The sequence below is a fragment of the Molossus molossus genome, unplaced genomic scaffold (assembly GCF_014108415.1).
Source record: "Molossus molossus isolate mMolMol1 unplaced genomic scaffold, mMolMol1.p scaffold_m16_p_6, whole genome shotgun sequence".
Lineage (NCBI taxonomy): Eukaryota > Metazoa > Chordata > Mammalia > Chiroptera > Molossidae > Molossus > Molossus molossus.
In genome coordinates, this window is record NW_023425399.1 from 15,211,235 (window position 1) to 15,229,735 (window position 18,501).

Consider the following 18,501-nt stretch of genomic DNA (forward strand, 5'->3'; position numbering starts at 1 on the left):
TAGTGGTAGTAGAATAATTAAAACACTGTTTCCATTGAATTCTCTCTAGTAGGGCTACATTTGAGTGCTCGTTCAGTTCTAATTGCCAGCTTTTTGAGAGCAGCATGGACAAATTAAAATGTATTCAACCTGGCCCTGGCTGGTTTGGCTCAGCGGTAGAACGTTGGCCCGTGGATCAATGAGTCACAGGCTCAATTCCGGCCAAGGGTACATACCTCGGTGGTGGTTCATCCCCAGCCCTGGTCATGGTCGTGCGGGATGCAACTAGTCAATGTGTCCCTCTCACGCTGATGTTTCTCTCTCTCTCCCTGTCTCTCCATCTCTTCCCCTCTCAGTCTGTCTGAATATAAATAGAAAAATATTCTTGGGTGAGGATTTAAAAATATATATACATATATATGTGTTCAGCCTGGATGAGTCACTCAGTCAGTGGTTGAGCATCAATCTATGTACCAAGAAGTTACTGGTTCGATTCCTGGTCAGGGCACATGCCAGGGTTTCGGTTCCAATCCCCAGTGGGGGGCGTGCAGGAGGCAGCTGATCGATGTTGATGCTTCTCTCTCATTGATGTTTCTATCTCTCCCTTCCTCTCTCTGAAATGTCAATAGAAACATTAAAAATAATTAAAATGTATTCAGAGAGCAGGTCACTAGAGTGTGGAATGAATTCAGGAGGGTTACAATGCAGAGATGAACACTGAAGGAGAAAGTGATGATTATCTGTGTAACAGGCTGATGTATAGAAAGAGAGTGGACTGGTCACCTAGTGAAGAGTTTTGCCTTGTTCTGTGTTGGTTCAAAAGACAGGTCTAAAACCTGGGAATCAGGTCCAGCTAAGAAAGGGGCTTCGTAATAATAAGTTGTTGTAAGTGATAATGAGTCTCAGACCATACAGATACGCAAATGGAAACTGGATAACAGGTTGCTATAGGATTTTTTTTTTTTTAATCCTCAGCCAAGGGTATTTTTTTATTGATTTTCAGACAGAGTGGGAGGAAGAGAGAGAAACACTGATGTAACAGAGACACATCGACTGGTTGCCTCTCACACGACCCTGGCCAGGGCCGGGAATTGAACTCAACCGAGATACATGCCCTTGACTGGAATTGAGCCCAGGATTCTTTGTTCTGCGGACCAGCGCTCTGACCGCTGATCCAAACTGGCCAGGGCTGGGATTTTTCATTGGGAAAGAGGTTGCTCTGTGTGGATTGTCCCTTTGCTCTATCTTGATGTCTCTAAGTTGTTTTAGGACTATGTCTGTAAGCTGGGGGCAGATGGGATATATTTAGTTGTGTGTATTATATTTAGATGCAGATGAAGGACCCATTTGCACCACTACGAACTGAAACTCAGAGCCCGCCTGTATTTTTTAGAAGTTTGAATGTCAAGTTTCACCTGGTATTAGACCCAAGTCAAACTCCTTAAGTACCTCTACTTCAACGCCCTTAGCCATTCACTTTCTCATGTCTTGCTTTTTGTAACAACCCACACACTTTGAAAAACGTACTAATGTTTTTCCATTATTTATTTATTTATTCAAATTTTAAGTTTTTCTTTGGAATTCATAGCACATTCACATTGTTCAGAATTTTAAAAGGTTCACAGGGCATCCTGGCCGGTTTGGCTCAGAGGTTGGAGCATTGGCCTGCGTACCAAAGAGTCCCTGGTTCGGTTCCTGCTAGGGGCATGTACCAAAAAAAATAAAAGGTTCATAGGGTAAAGCTTCCCTGTATCTTTGTTCCCCTTCCCAGAACATTGACTAGTTTCTCAGGTATTTGTCTAGAGATATTTCAAGTGTGTGTGTGTATATATATAAGCACATATATATGTTGCCTTAAAAAACATATATAAAAAAAAAACATATATCAAGGTATATTGAAGATTAATCCATAGCAATATAAAAAGTGCTTGCTTGTTCTTTTTCACAGGTGCATACTATTTCAGTCCCACTTGTGGACAGTTAGGTTATTTCCAAGCCTTTGCTTTCTTAGTGTTGACAGTGGATTACCTTATACATGCATTAACACACACATGTACAAGTGTATCTGCAGGCTACATTCCCAGAGGCAGACTTGCTGAATCAAAGGGAAGGGGCACCTATAATTTTGTTAGCTATTACTAAATAGTTCTCAATAGAGGTTTTACCAGTTTTCACTTCTGCAAGTGGTGTGTGAGAATGCCTTATTTCCTCAAACCTTTGCCAACTAAGAATATCGTCAAACCTTTCAAGCTTTTCCAAAGTGAGTGAAAGAAAGAGAATAAAGTGATTTTAATTAGTATTTCTCTTACTGTGAATGAAATCAAGCATCCCTTCTCCCACTTGAGATCTTTATGGGCTTTGCAGTGAGGTCATTGGAGAAGGTCATCAGTGCAGACTGAGCCTAGAAGGAGTGGAAGGAGCACTGCATAGAGGAGGGCCAGAGAGCTCCTTTTTCAATGAGTGTTCTTGGGAGGTTCAAGCAGGCCCACTAGTTACTTAGCCTGTAAACTCTCTGGCCCACACTGGAAAAATTCAATTAAAACAAAACAAATGTAATTCAAAAGTAAAACTACATCTAGAACAAACCATTTATGTTGCTTTTTTTTTTTTATCCTCATTCGAGGACATTTTTCCATTTTTTATACAGACAGAGTTGGAGGGAGAGAGAGGAAGAGAGAGAGAGGGAAACATTGATGTGAAAGGGACACATCGAGTGGCTGCCACCCGCACGACCAACCAGGGCCGGGGACAAACTGCAACCGAGGTACATGCCCTTAGCGGGAACCGAACCCGGGTCTCTCCGGACCGCAGGCGGACGCTCTAACCGCTGAGCCAAACTGGCCAGGGCTATGTTGCTTTTTTAATTTTTAGTTTTAAATTAAGTAAAGTAATTTGCTTTTGTACTTGGAACAAGATTTAGAATTCAAATACACTTTATTTTATTTTAAAATATATTTTTATTGATTTTTTTTTTTTTTTTTAGAAAGAGAGGGAAACGTCAATCAGCTGCCTCCTGCATGCCCCCTACTGGGGATCGAGCCCAAAACCCAGTCATGTGCTCTAACCAGGAATTAGACGGGGACCTCTCACTCCATGAGATGACACCCAGTCCATTAGCCACAACATCTGGGCTACAAATACTTTTTAACAGAACGTGTTTAACTTTGGAAGGAACTGTCCCACACCTCTGAGGGTATAGCTCAGACTAGTGGCTCTCAAAGTATCCTAGGTTTGCTTTCAGCCTCCCATACCCTCCTACCCCTTCTTGCAGTTTCTTTGTTGGTTCAAGCAGATTTTGGCAAAGACCAGAGCCTTTTCACTGGGAACATTGACATTACACAGCCTCCTTGCTCATTGGGAGCCTGACCCATTAGTTCTCTGAAATGCTCTGACCAAACCAGCTCTATTCAGTTTTCTACCTAGAAAGGGACCATCCAGTCTTAGCAGCACAGACCTGCTTTTGCTTTTTTGCAGTAAGCTTGCAGGTTCACACCTATCTTGGTTGATGACACCACCATCCTTTCAGTTGCTTAAATCAAAACTCTCCAAGTCAAAACTCCCCTATGGATACACTGTTCACATGCTCCATCAGTCCCTTACAAAATCTTGTCAGCTCTACTTCTGAAATGTATCCAGAACCCAGCCACTTCTCTTTACCTTCTTCTGTGCCACTGTGGCCCAAGCTGCTGTCATCTCCTGTCTGGGTTGCTGCCATACTTCCTGACAGGTTTCCTGCTTCTGCACTTGTTTTTCCTGCAGTCCTCAACATAGCCAGGAGAGGCATCCTGTAGGCCACAAATCGGGTTGTCAGCTCTTGGCTCCAAGCCCTTCCATGGCTCTGCGCACCTCAGAGAAACCAGCAGTCAAAGGGCTCTGCACAGTTGGCCTCCTTACCTCTCTGACTTTGTTTTCTCCTGCTCTCTGTGTGACTCCTCCTAATCAGCTAGACTGGCCTCCTTGCTCTGCTTTGAACAAACCAGACACAGCCCCCTCCAGGTCCTCTCACCAGCTGTATTTCTGCCTGGACCGCTCCTCCACACATCCAGACGGCTCCCTTTCTCACCTCCAAGTCTGCTCTGTCGTCCCATTCCCGCCCCGTGCTCAGTGAGCCTTCTGACCACCACATTTAAAGTTGCAACCGTCTCCCCTCCCCACCCACCACCTCCTCTCCCCTTCCCTGCTTAGTTTTCTCCATCGCTCATATTACTCTTTAATATAATTTCATTTACATATTTATTTGGTTTATTATCTCTCCCTCAAACTAAATGTAAACTCCAGGAAGGTAGAGTTTTTTTGTTTTTTCTCATCCGAGGACATTTTTCCATTTTTTGTACAGACAGAGTGGGAGGGAGAGAGAGGAAGAGAGAGAGGGAAACATCGATGTGAAAGGGACACATCAAGTGGCTGCCACCCGCACGACCAACCAGGGCCGGGGACAAACTGCAACCGAGGTACATGCCCTTAGCGGGAACCGAACCCGGGTCTCTCCGGACCGCAGGCGGACGCTCTAACCGCTGAGCCAAACCGGCCAGGGCAAGGTAGAGTTTTTATAATTCTTTTTCCTCACCCATATTCTAGCATGTAGAACAGTACCTGGCACAGGGTGGGCGCTTAGTAAACATTTGTTAAATGAATTATCTTTCTTTTGTCTGCTAGACCTGTTCCTCACAGTCTGCCAAACCTAAACTGACACAACACGTGCTGTGTTTTGATGCTGGCACTGGTTACATTCACTAAACCCTAGAGCACTGGTCTACGTTTTTCTGGGGATAGCACAGTATAACTCACCTGGCATCATTTGGGTAACAACTTTATGGGAGGATTAAGTCTAACACAAGAAGCTCCATTAAGGAACGTGATAGACACATCTGGACACATCTGGGGACTTGGGTTTAGATCCAGGTGCACTTCTCAGGGGCGCTCGGCTGGCAGGAGCCCCTTCAGAGGAGAGCAGGGGGCAGTGCAAGAAGGCGGGTGAGGGGCTTGGGGAAGGGAGAGGGCTCTTGTGGAACATGATTCCTGTTTCCAAATGTTGAAGAGTTCTCATGGGGAAGATCAGGAGGTCTACAGATCTGCTCTGTGGACCTGTGATCATGTACTCATTGCCCTCCACCCCTTCTGTGGAACGTGAACATTAGGAGGGAAGTCCTTCTAAGGTAAAAATACAAAGTATGAAGAATATAAGTATACATTTATATAAAAAAATAGATGCAGGCCTTGGAAGGTGCCATGTGTGCATGTCCTGGGAGCCCTGGCTTCATTAGCTTCACGGTGTAGCCACCGGCTTGTACTTCCTGTGCCAGCAAGGCTGAGCCTTGTCACTCTCCAAACAATGTTTTCTCTTCCCTCTGGCTTTGCATTGAGTTCCCTCTGTCGAGAAAACCCTTTTCTCAACGTGTTTGCTCAGCAGTACGTACTCATTCTTCAGCCTCTAATTCAAAGGCTGCCCTGTTTGTGAGGCCTTCCACAAGTCCTTCAGAAAAAGGAGGTGTATGGTAAGTCTTTCTCTGTGCTGTCGTGAATCCTGTGCATGTCTCCACTTAACACTTGGCTTAGTGTTTGAATTTGGTTAATTTGTTTGTGTGGCTTTCCTTATGCTGCATATCAATCAGGATAGGCTTAATTATGCTGTAGTAACAAGCAACTCCAAAAACTTGAGTGGCTTAAAACAACAAAGGTTGTTGCTTGTTCACACTGTGTGTACTTTGTGGGTCAGCTTTTGTTCTCCCTTTTTAGGACCCAGACTAATAGAGTAGCCACGGTCTGGAATATTACCAGTTGCTGGGCTAGAGAGTAAATTGTGAACCAAAGCATGTGCTTTCTCCTGGAGACAACACATTTGCTTACATTTCACTGGTCACACCTCAGTTCAGATGTCAGGGAAATCCAATGTGTCCAGAGGAGAGCCCGCCCCAGAATACTGATGAATGGCCCGCCATCCACCACAAACTGTTAGCTTCTTGACTACCAATGGCATCTATTCAAAAATCTCTGTATATCCAGTACCTAGCACATAGTACTTAGCACATAAGTAAGTCCTCAACTCTTAAGTAAAAAATTTAGTGAGTAAAACATGCAGGAAGGTAATTTTTTGGGTGCTTATCCAAGGAATAATTTCCAACATCTTTCTATTTCATCAGGTGCTGAACTCCCTGTCTTCAGAGATATTCAAGTATAGGTCATAGGCTATCCTAACCACCAAGTGATACTTTCAAGATGGTTCATGCAAGATGAGTGGTTGAAATATGTGATCTCTAAAGTTCCTTTAATTCTGAGGTCTCTGTACTTATAATCACCTTTTTGAGCTTAAAAAAGAATAAATTAGTGTTCACTACAGAGGTGATAACATCTGCCTCAAGCAGGCTATTTCTGTTGATGACTTGACAGAAATAAGAATTGTTTGAGGTGGGGAAACAAGTAGAGAGCTCTGGCCCTAATCCCTCAGCTGAATGGTGATTACCAAGTGCAGAAAGTACTGTGACTCTTAAATATCTAGGGAGCAAAACAAGGCCAGCCCCGGACTCGACGTTGCTTTGACACCTGAGAGTTCAGGCTTAGAAACAGACTTGAATTCTTTATAACTCCTTTGTTTCAGCAGAAATCTGATGATTCTAGCCAGCAGATCTGCTGGACGGCCAACGTCCTGCCCACACACATTCCTGAGGATGGATTTGGTAGAGATTCCTGCTGACTAACCTTGGTCTCATCACAGCCCACTGTACCAGAGTCCTCTTGTTGTACACAAGAGTAAATATACATCCCCTCTTCTGACTGTGCAAAAATGTTATAAATAATAAGGCTCATGATAGCCCTGTCAAGTCATTTTAATTAAAAAAACAACACTTGACCGCCCTGGCCAGTTTGGTTCAGCAGTTGAGCATCGGCCTGCAGATCAGAGAGTCCCGGGTTCAGTTCCCGCTAAGGGCATGTACCACAAAACAAAAAACAAAACCACTTGACTAATTGAGCTTTAAGAACTTTGAGCCCTCTGTAGGAAGGCTCAAAATAATATAATTACTAATGTAAATAATGTAAAAATAATTAAAGGTGGTGGTTTTATTATTCAGTTGGTATTCAGTGAATGTGGCCTGAAAAAGAACCAGGCTCACCACGAATCTGCTTTGTGACTTTGGTTATATCATCTCCCCTTTCTTGCTCAGTAGCTCCTCAATGCTAAGGTGGGGGAAGGGATGATAATAACTAATTCAAGAGACTATGAGGATGGATCAAAGAGATGAAATTGCTTTGCAGACTATGAAGCACTCTGAGCGATGAAACTGAAGAAAATTCAGTGTCCTGGTTGGGCATAGAGATTTCTCAGACTTTCTTTCTAGCATAGCAGTGGCACCATCAGTGCAAATTGATATACCTGTGTAGGGTGTTGTCTTATATTCAGAAATCTCTTGAGATGGAACCCATTGATTTAATTTGGAGTTTATAGCAGTGGTTCACAGTACCAGCTACTGCCACTATTGGGATCGCTTGACTCATGCCAAACATCAACTCTACAAAGTACTCATGCATTCTGTGACTTTCAGCCTGAATTTAGTTCACACGAGAACCTGCTGGATTCTTTGTTTTGGTTTCTTTGCACATCTGGCCACAGCACAACTTTTTGACACTTCCGGGGCATGGGGTTCACTAATTTTTTCAGCTAATGTGTGTAACTTCACACAAACATGCATTTTTAGGATGTTTATAAAGGGCTGTTTTCAAGTTCGAAACTTTGTATTTCCTGAGGGTTCTACCTCAGTCATATTATGCCCTTATGGATTTCAGGGTGGCAAGGGTCCATTGAAGTGGTCAAATCTGTTGATGGTTTGAAATTGATACAGTTGTACCTTGGTATCTGTGGGGGGTTGGTTCCAGGACCTTCTACAGATACCAAAATCGGCAAATGCATAAGTCCCTCATATAAAATAGTATAGTTTTTGTGTATAACCTACACACATCCCCCTGTATACTTTAAATCATCTCTAGCTTACTTACAACACTTAATACAATGTAAATAGTTGTTATACTGTATTGCTTAGGAATAGTGACAAGAAAAAAGTCTATACATGTTCAGTATAGTCGTAACTATTGTAGGCCTAACTACAGGGTACATGTGAGCAACAACAGAACTTCTAAAAAATATTTTCGATCCCCAGTTGATTGCATCTGTGGATACAAAACCCTTGCATATGTATTTGATTGTATTTGAAAACAGTGAGTGGTCAGATTCCCTCCACCTCCCTGGTATAGGTAAATCCATGACAATTATAATTTATTGTTCCAGTTGAATTACTTCAAGAAGATAAAGTGGCCAAGTAAGTGATAAGGTAGTGATACCAATTAGAACCTTTATTTCGACAAAGCTTTGGCATCTGTGGGTATATCAGGACCTCTCTCCTAGTTACACTCCCAACTACTGTAAACGCTGGCCACCCGATTTGCACTGTTAGTTTTATTTATTTTAATCCTTAACCTCTTTTTAAATTAAAAGCACTACATGACTGTAACAAATTCAAACAATATAGAAGGCATAAAGTTAAAAAAAGAAAAGTAACTACACTTCTCCTTCCTAATAGAGTTATTTACTATTTAATGGGTCTGTAATTATCATTTGTTCTTTTAAATTCTGTTCATATTCAAACAAATAAAAGTATACGTAGATTGTTCTTTGTAAAATGAAATCATGTACAGGGTGTCCCAAAAAATGTATACAGGGTATCTGTAGATTCTCTTACAACTTGACAATGAAATATATTTTAAACACTGGCTTTATAATTACACTTTTGTTTGTGTATACATTTTTTGGGGAAACTGTATATTTTATTATGCAGCATATTATATATTTTATTATTTAAATATGTGCTGGAGATGTAGTCACATCAGTGCACAGTGAATGAGCTTGATATTTTTTGTGATCGTGTACATGTATTTTTGTACTTCATCAGATTACGTGGGTTCTTAGAAGTGAATGGCTAGATAAAAGGATATGCCTTTTTAAAATTTGATGGCTACTGCTAAATTGATCTTCATAGTAATTTTAATTTATACTGTTACCAATGGTACATGAAAACTGCATGGTCTATATTTCTGATTTCCACCAATCTGTAAGAAAGCAAGGGAAAATCTCATTTTTAATTTTAATTTCCCTAAATACTAGTGAGGTTAAAGTAGTTTATGGCTTATATATTTTGCTTATTATTTTTCTTTACCTCTTATTTCTAATATTTTGGTTTACTTTTATTTACATGAGCTTCTTATACATTGTAAATATTAGTTATATGATTTTTAAAATTATAATATGCTTTACAAATTTTCTCCCAGGGTGTCACTTTTGTTTAAACCTTACTTAATAGTTTTCTTTAGTATTCAAGAGTTTGTAATGTTTATGTAATCAAATCCATCAGTCTTTTCTTTTGAGATTTCTAGGTTTTGAGTCTTGTCTAGTAAGAACTTCCTCAGTACAACTTAAAAAAGTTCTCCTATATTTTTTTCTACTATTTATGATTTTGCTTGTTAAATCCACCTGGAAATTATTGTTTAAAATGTGAGATGGAGCCCTGGCCAGTTTGAAGCAACAGTTAGAGCATCGGCCCATGTACCAAAGAGTTGTGGGTTCGATTCCGATTAAGGGCATGTACCTCAGTTGTGGTTCATACAGCCCTGGTCACGGATGTGCAGGAGGCATCCAATCGATGTGGCTCTCTCACATCGATCTTTCTCTTTCTCGCTCTCTCTTTCTCCCTCCCACTCCATCTGAAAATAAATGGAAAAATATCAGGTGAGGATTTTTTAAAATAAATAAAATAAAATAAAATGTGAGTTGGGGGTTGAACTCAGTTGTCTTAATACTTGTTCATTTTTCTCTCTTTTCTAACTGACTTAAAAATAGTACAGCTGTTTTAAAAAAAAAAAATAGCACAGCTTTCATATTCTGAAAATCCCACATATACAGAGTATATCTAGATGACTCATTCATCCATTTATCAATTTTTATGCTACTAATACATGATTTCAATTATTCAAGCTTTAAATTATGTTTTGATAAAGCAAATGTCTCTAAATAGTTCTGTTTCAAAATGTTTACAGGTATTTCTGTACTTTTCCCATCTAGAAGAATTTCAGATTCAGCTTGTCAGAGTCCATAAAAAATCCTGATGGCATTTCCCCCCAAATTTTTTTAAATAAAAAGTTTCAAACATACAGAAAAATTGAAAGAATTTTATAGTGAACATCCATCTACTCACCACCTACATTTTACCACCATTAACATTTTACAACTTGATGGCATTTTTATTGTGGTTATAATTGTACTGAATTTAGAGATTAGAGAGAACTAACATTCATATAATTCTGAATTTTACCTCCAGGAATATGCTATGATTCTGCATTTATTTAGGTCTTTCTGTTCTTATTAAAGTTTTGTAGTTGTTGTCCTATAGATTTTGCCATGTCTTATAAGGTTTATTCTGAAATCTTTTCCAGATTTGGTTAATGTCAGTGGGCTCTCCCCAACCTCATTTCTTTCTCTACTTGATTATTTTTTGGCAGAAGGGAAAGTTAATGATTTGTGTCTTGCAAATGTACCTCATCATCTTACTCAGTTCTCTTATTATAATAGTTTTTCAGGGGATAATCTCCTTATATGTAAATAACACTGGTTTTATTTCATCTTTTAAAATTTCGATTCCTCATATTTCTTTTATCGGTTTTACTGTCTAGGATCCCATTATAATGTTAAATAATGATAGTGGGAATCCTAACCTTGTTCCTAATTTGAATGTTTCACTATTAGGTACAATATTTGCTGTGGTTTCTGCTAGAAGTTCTTTATCTAAGGATGTTGTTTTCTTTTTCCCTTCATTTCCTTCATTTGGTAATTTTTTTCCAGCATGAGAATTTAGCCCTAACCAATGTGACTTAGTTGGCTGAATGTCCTCCCATACACCAAAAGGTCCCTGGTTCGATTCCCTATTGGGGCACATGTTCGTGTTTCAGGCTTGATCCCCAGTAGGGGCATGCAGAAGGCAGCGATCGATGTTTCTCTTACATCGCTATTTCTCTTCTCCCTCTCTCCCCCTTTCCCTTCCTCTCTCTCTCTAAAAAAATCAATAAAAACATGTTTTAAAAAAAGAATGAGAATTTCGGCTTGAACAAAACCAAAGAACAATTGGACCTTGTAGACATAATATAGACCATTCTACCCAGCAGCAGAATATACACCTTTTTCTCAGTGCTCATGGAACATTCTCTAAGATAGATCACATGTTAGGACACAAAACAAGTTTTAACAAATTTAAGGAGATTGAAATCATACCAGGTATCTTTTCCAACCACAGTTGAATGAACTGGAAAATTCACAAATATGTGGAAATAAAACAGTATACTCTTGAACAACCAGTGGGTCAAAGGGAAATCAGAAAACATCTTGAAACAAATGAAAACAAAAGCACAACATATCAAAACTTATGGATACAGCAAAAACAGTACTAAGAAGGACATTTATAGCGGTAAATGCCTATATTTAAAAAAGAAGAAAGGTCTCAAATTAAAAACCTAGCTTTATACATTAACGAACTTAAAAAAGAAGAACAACTAAACCCCAAGTTACCAGAGAAAGGAAATAATGAAGATTAGAGCAAAAATAAACAAAACAGATGCAAAATAGTCATGGGGATGTAAATTATAGCATGGGGAATAGTCGATAATATTGTAATAACTATGTATAATACCAGGTGGGTACTGGAAATATTGGGAGAACACTTTGTAAAGTATATAACCGTCTAACCACTGTGCTGTACACCTGAAACTAATACAAAGTAATATTGAGTGTAAACTATAATTGAAAAACAAAATAGAAAAACAGAATAGAGAATAAGAAAACAATAGAAAAATTCAACAAAAGAAATGGTTTTTAGAAAGGGTCAATGAAATTGACAAACCCTTAGCCAGTTAAGAAAAAAGAGAGAAGACCCACTAATAAAAATAAGTGAAAAAGGCAACAATACAACTGATACCTCAAAAATAAAAAGGAATCATAATAGACTATTATGAACAGTTATACATCACAAACTGGATAACCTAGAAGAAACAGATCAATTCCTGGAAACATACCATCCACCAAGACTGAATCACGAATAAATTTAAAAAATCTAGCTAGACATATAACTAGTAAGAAGATTGAATCAGTAGTCAAAAACTTCCCAACAAAGAAAAACTCAGGACCAGATGGCTTCACTGGAAATTTCTACCAAACATTTGAAGAATCATTAACACCAAATCTTCTCAAACTCTTCCAAAATTTGAAAAGGAAGAACACTTCCAAATTCATTTTATGAGGTCAGCATTATCCTAATCCCAAAACCAGACAAAGGTACTACAAGAAAATTACAGACCAAGATCACTGATGAATAGTGATACCAAAAAAAAAAAAATGCTGGACAAAATACTAGCAAGTCCAATTCAATAGCACATTAAAAGGATTACATATCATGACCAGGTGAAATTATCCCTGGAATGCAAGGACGGTTCAACAAATGAAAATCAATGTTATATAATACACCAGATTAACAGAATGAAGGACAAAAACCATACAATTATCTCAATTTATGCAGAAAAAGCACTTGATAAAATTAAACATCCTTTCACCATGAGAACGTTCAACAAACTAGGAATAGAAGGTATTAACTCCATGTAATAAATGCCATATATGAAAAACTCACAGCTAACATTATGCTTAATTGTGAAAAATTGAAAGCTTTTTCTCTAAGATCAGGAACAAGATGCCCATTCTCACCACCTGTATTCAACACACTACTGCAGTGGTCCTCAACCTGTGGGTCGCGACCCCTTTGGGGGTCTAACGACCCTTTCACAGGGGTTGCCTAAGACCATTGGAAAACACATATTTGTGATGGTCTTAGGAACCAAGACATTGCTCCTCCATCCGTCTCCAGGCGGGTCCGCCCACATGCCGATACACCCACATACAACATGAGGATCTGTATTAAAGGGTTGCGGCATTAGGAAGGTTGAGAACCGCTGCACTACTGGAAGTCTTAGCAAAGCAATTATTGAAGAAAAAGAGGGGAGAGCTGTGGCTGCACTGCACCCGGCTGTATGTGTCTCTAGCTGCTAGAGGAAGATGAGCCTGAAGATTGGGTTCATCTTATGCAGTTTACTGGTGGTGAGAAGCTTTCTGGGGCTAGTGGTTCTCTGGTCTTTCACATCCCAAGCCTGCTTAGCAGGATGAGGATGCAAATATTGGCATTATGATGAAGACCTGCTCACTTCCAGCGTTGTCATTGTCTTCCATAATGAAGGGTGGTAGCCCTCATGAGAACAGTCCACAGTGCAATGAAAAGCACTCCAAGGAAATATGTAGCAGAAATTGTGTTAATTGATGATAAAGAATAAAGAATGCTTAAAAGCAATAAAGCATAAAGAATAAAACATATATTCTTTAATAAAGCATATAAGAATAAAGCAATAAAGCATAAAGAATGCTTAAAAGAAAAACTAGATGGCCCTGTCCAGTGTGGTTCAGTTGGTTGGGTGTCATCCTGTGCACGGGTTGCTGGTTCATACCTAGTCAGGAGGGCACATAACTGGATTACAGGCTTGATCTCTGGTAGGGTGCATGTGGGAGGTGGCTGGTCGATGTTTTGCTCTTGCATAGATGTTTCTCTTTCTCTCTCCTTTTCCCTTCCTCTCTCTAAAAATCAATAAAAAATGTTTAATTTTAAAAGAAACTAGATGACTATGTTAAGCCGTGGAGTGGGATAGTGAATGTATTTCAAAATGAGAGAAGAGAAGGTTTATTTAAGAATGAAGTATTGGTGCCTAAAAGGCTAAACTTGGACAGGTCTTGATATGCTTTGGTACTCACTGTGAGGTGGCAGTTAACTGGTATGCATCACTTGTAGCTCCCTTTTCTAAGGACAGAACCATTTATACTATGCCGAGTATCAATGTCATAAATGGCAGCACATATGAAATTATACCCTAAAGGGATGGTGGTGAATACATGTATGCCCAGGGAGCATAGGATTGGAGTGTGCTCTGGAAATAGGTGCCTCTGACCCCTCAAGAGAAAAGAATGAGAAAGACAAAAACTAGACCATATCAGTCCCCTGCCGAGGCTGGTGTATTACTTGTCATTGAACAAAGAGTTCTTCTTTGAACTGGGTCTTTGTGATCCAGGTTGCTATATTTGCGGTGGTGAAAACTTTGAGATTTCATACAGGATATGGCAGTGTGGTGGCAAATTACTGTTCATCTCTTGTTCTCGTGTAGAACGGATCTACCGTCTTGAGGGCTGGCAAGGGAGTCCTCTCCCCATTTATGTTGGGTCTTCTCCAACTCTGGAGAGTTATGTTCAAGTTTGGTGGGATGAGTGTAAAGACTTCTTCCATGCTAATCATCCTGAATCAAAGGTATTAGCATATGGGGATGTCTCTGAAAATTTTCAAGATTACAACTGCAAAAGTTTCAAATGGTTCACAGAAGAAATTACTTATAATATTACCTCCAACTACCCTTGGCCACCCAAAGTGTTGACTGGGAAAAACCAGAAGCTTTGAAACTGTTTACTGTTGATAGCAAGGGAAAGACAAACGGAGGCTTTGCTGAACTAGGACCCTGCCACTGGATTCGAGGGAATCAGCTTTTTCTAATCAACAAAGCTAATCAGCTCATGCAGTATGACTAGTGTTTTACAAAGGGGCCTGAAGGATCAAAAATTATGATTACACACTGCAATCTAAATGAGTTCAAGGAATTGCAGAAGTTTAAGAACCTGCACAAATTTACTCACATTCCTTCAGGAAAGTGTTTAGACCTCTCTGATGTCCTTTATCAAGTGCTCCTCTTTAATTGTGGCTCCAGTAAAATGACTCAGAAGTGGGACATGAATAACATTCATAGTGCTTAGAAAGAATAAAAGAAACCAGTAACCTACCTAATGACATGTACATCTTCACAGGGCTGAACACATCCTGAAACCTGCTGCAACATTATTAACTGTGTAGCTCCACGCCCAGCACCTCCTGATCAGTCTTCAGACTGATTGATAGATTGTGACTTTAAAGTAACATCATCTGTGTTACTGTTTAAAAACTGCTCTGCCTTGCCCTGGCCAGTTTGGCTCAGTGGTTAGAACGTCGGCCTGCAGTCCAGAGAGACCCGGGTTCAGTTCCTGCTAAGGGCATGTACCTCAGTTGTAGTTTGTCACCGGCCCTGGTTGGTCATGTGGGTGGCAGCTACTCAATGTGTCCCTTTCACGTCGATGTTTCTCTCTCTCTCTCTCTCTTCCTCTGTCTCCCTCCCACTCTATCTGAACAAAACATGGAAAAATGTCCTCGGGTAGGATAAAAACAAAAAGCAAAAACAAACAAACAAAAATACTGCTCTGCCTTAAACTTTGTAGATGTTTATATTTTTTTTGTTTTGTTTTAAGATGATGCTGGTCATTTGTGCATTAGCTCTGTTTAGAATAGAGTTGAAAACATCATTGTCTTCCTTGGGATTACACTCAGGGGTCTGACAAGCAGTTTGTTTGTTTGTTTTGTTTTAATCACACTTGAAAGAAAGGTCAGAGTAACCAGACTTTCAGATATAACTTGACAGTTATCAGCCTGTTGTAAAGAAGACTTGTTTGGATTTAAACATTTATTAAAATAGTATAAGAAAACCAAATACTGCAAATGGTCAATTAGATTTTAATTTCTAAATAGATAGTCTTTTATTATTCAAAATATTTAAATGATACGGTGAGTCGGGGAAGGTGGGGGATAACATGAGGTGGGGAATGGCAAGTAAGTTGAGCCTTTTTTATCCTGTAATCATGATATCATTACAATGAAAGTAATTTATAAACTACTGCTAGAGGGAAACATATTTAATTGAAGTTTAAAAAGAAAAAGAAAAAAAATACCAACATTTGTTTAAAAGAAAAGCCTACAAATTTGTTTCTTCCAAGCTTAGTCCTTAAATTTGGAGAGTCATTTAAGCATCTTAAACATAGTTTTACTTATAATTTTGAATTGTCCATTTGTATTTTGCTGCTGATCTATGATCAACCAATTTAACTTTCATCTCTAGGGAATGTTTAAAAAGGAATACATTTATATGCTTATATAATTGCAAAGTAAATGAACTATAAAAAAGAAAATAAAAGAAAGAAAAAGAGGAAATAAAATTATTTCTGTTTATAGATGAGCTGATCATATATGTAGAGAACCCTAAAAACTCCACCCAAAAATCTGTAAGAAAAAAGAATTCAACAAAGTTGCAGGACACAAAAACATTGCACAAAAATCAGTTTTTTTCTGTGTTAACAGTGAAAAATCCAAAAAGGAAATTAGGAAAACAGTCTCATTCACAATAGCAGCATCAAAAAGAATAAAATACTTAAAAAGATAAACTTAATCAAGGAGTCAAATGACTTATATGCAAAAAACTACAAAATAATACTGAAAAATTAAAGAAGATACAAATAGACATGTTCATGAATTGGAAGACTTAATGTTGTTAAAATGTCAATGCTACCCGAAGGGATCTACAGATTCAATGCAATCCCTATCAAAATTCCATTGGATTTTTTTTTTTTTTTTTTTTTTGCAGAAATAGAAAAAATCCTAAAATTCACATGAAATCTCTAAGGACCCTGAACAGCAAAAAGAAAAAAAAAAATCTCATGAAAGAAAAACAAAGCTGGGGCCTTACACATCCTGATTTTCAAAATGTGCAGGGGTGAGGAAAAGGAGGTTTACAGTTTTTCATGTGGAAAATAATACAGTGATTAATAAATAACACAAGAATAAATTGCTCCCTGTACTCACAACTGTAAACCTACTTTTGCCAACCCTGTATTACAAAGGTATAGTGATCAAAAGTGTATGAAACGGGCATAAAGACAGGCATAGACCAGTGGGACAGAATAGAGAGTCCAGAAATAAACTCACATATATGGCCAAATGATCTTCACCAAGGGTGCCAAGGCTGCACAATGGAAAATGGACACTCTCTTCAATAAATGGTGCTGGCAGACTAGATACCCACATGCAAATGGGTGAAGCTGGACTGTTACCTTACACCATATACAAGAATTTACTCAAAAACCTAAACCAGCAATTTTCAACCTTTTTTTAAAATCTCATGGCACATGTAAACTAAGTACTAAAACTCTGTGGCACACCAAAAAATACAATTTTACTGATTTGCCCCCCCAAAAAAGGTATAATTTCTATTCCTTCACACCAAACAGCTATTGTTGTTCTTTTTTTTTTTTTATTATTTGACATTCTGGGGGAAAAGAGATTAGTGTCTCTGACTCAATAGGTCCTGTATCACCAGTGTGCTGTGGCACACCAGTTGAAAATTACTGACCTAAACATAAGACCTGAAACTATAAAACTTAAAAAAAAAATCAGGAAAAAGCTTCATGACATTGGTTTCCCAGTGATTTCTTGGCTCTAACAACAAAGCAAAAATAGGCAAGTGGTACTACATCAAAATTAAAAACTTCTGTGCATCAAAGGCAACAATCTGCAGTGCAGAGACCGTACTGTTTTCCATAGAAGCTATGCAATGTGGCATTTCCACCAACAATGACGAGGGTTCCAATTTTCCTACACCCTCACCAACACTTGTTCTCTTCTGTTTTATTTATTTATTTATTTTTTATATTTTTTTTATCCTCACCCGAGGATATTTTTCCATTTTTTGTACAGATAGAGTGGGAGGGAGAGAGAGGAAAGGAGAGAGAGAGAGAAACATCGATGTGAAGGGACACATCGAGTGGCCGCCACCCGCACGACCAACCAGGGCCGGGGACAAACTGCAACTGAGGTACGTGCCCTTAGCGGGAACCGAACCCGGGTCTCTCCGGACCGCAGGCCGACGCTCTAACCGCTGAGCCAAACTGGCCAGGGCCTGTTTTATTTTATTTTATTTTATTTTTTTATTTTTATTTTTTCCACATCTTTATTGTTGGATGTAAAATGTATTACAGATGTTCCACAGTTTTCCCCCATTGACCCCCTCCTCCCCACTCCCGCCCCCCTCCCACCTTTTCCCATACTATTGTCCGTGTCCATTGGTTATGCATATAAGTTCTTTGGTTTATTTCTTCCCACCCCCCCAACCCCTTTCCCTTTGAGGTTTGTCAGTCTAGCAATGAATTTGTGCTTCTTAATCCCTTCACCTTTTTCATCCATTCCCCCAACCCCTTTCCCAACTGGCAACCAACAAAATATTCTCTGTATCTATGAGAATGTTCCTGTTCTTCCTGTTCATTTTGTTTGTAGATTCCATTGTTGATAGATATGTATTCATTGCCATTTTGTTTGTTCCTACATTTTATCTTTTTCTTTAAAAAGACCCTTCATCATTTCATATAATAACGGTTTGGTAGTGATGAACTCCTTTAACATTTTCTTGTCTGGGAAAGTTTTTATATGTCCATCGATTCTAAATGACAGCTTTGCAGGATAGAGTAATTTTGGTTGTAGGTTCTTGGTTTTCATCACT

At 39.0% G+C, this 18,501-nt stretch overlaps 1 protein-coding gene and 1 pseudogene across 1 annotated transcript in view; both read left to right on the top strand.

The window, feature by feature from the left end:
- ZHX3 (zinc fingers and homeoboxes 3) overlaps positions 1-18,501 on the top strand; it is a 71,943-nt gene that overhangs the window by 43,180 nt on the left and 10,262 nt on the right. The gene's annotated exons all lie outside the window — the stretch shown is intronic.
- On the top strand, positions 13,115-14,902 carry LOC118618439 (annotated as a pseudogene).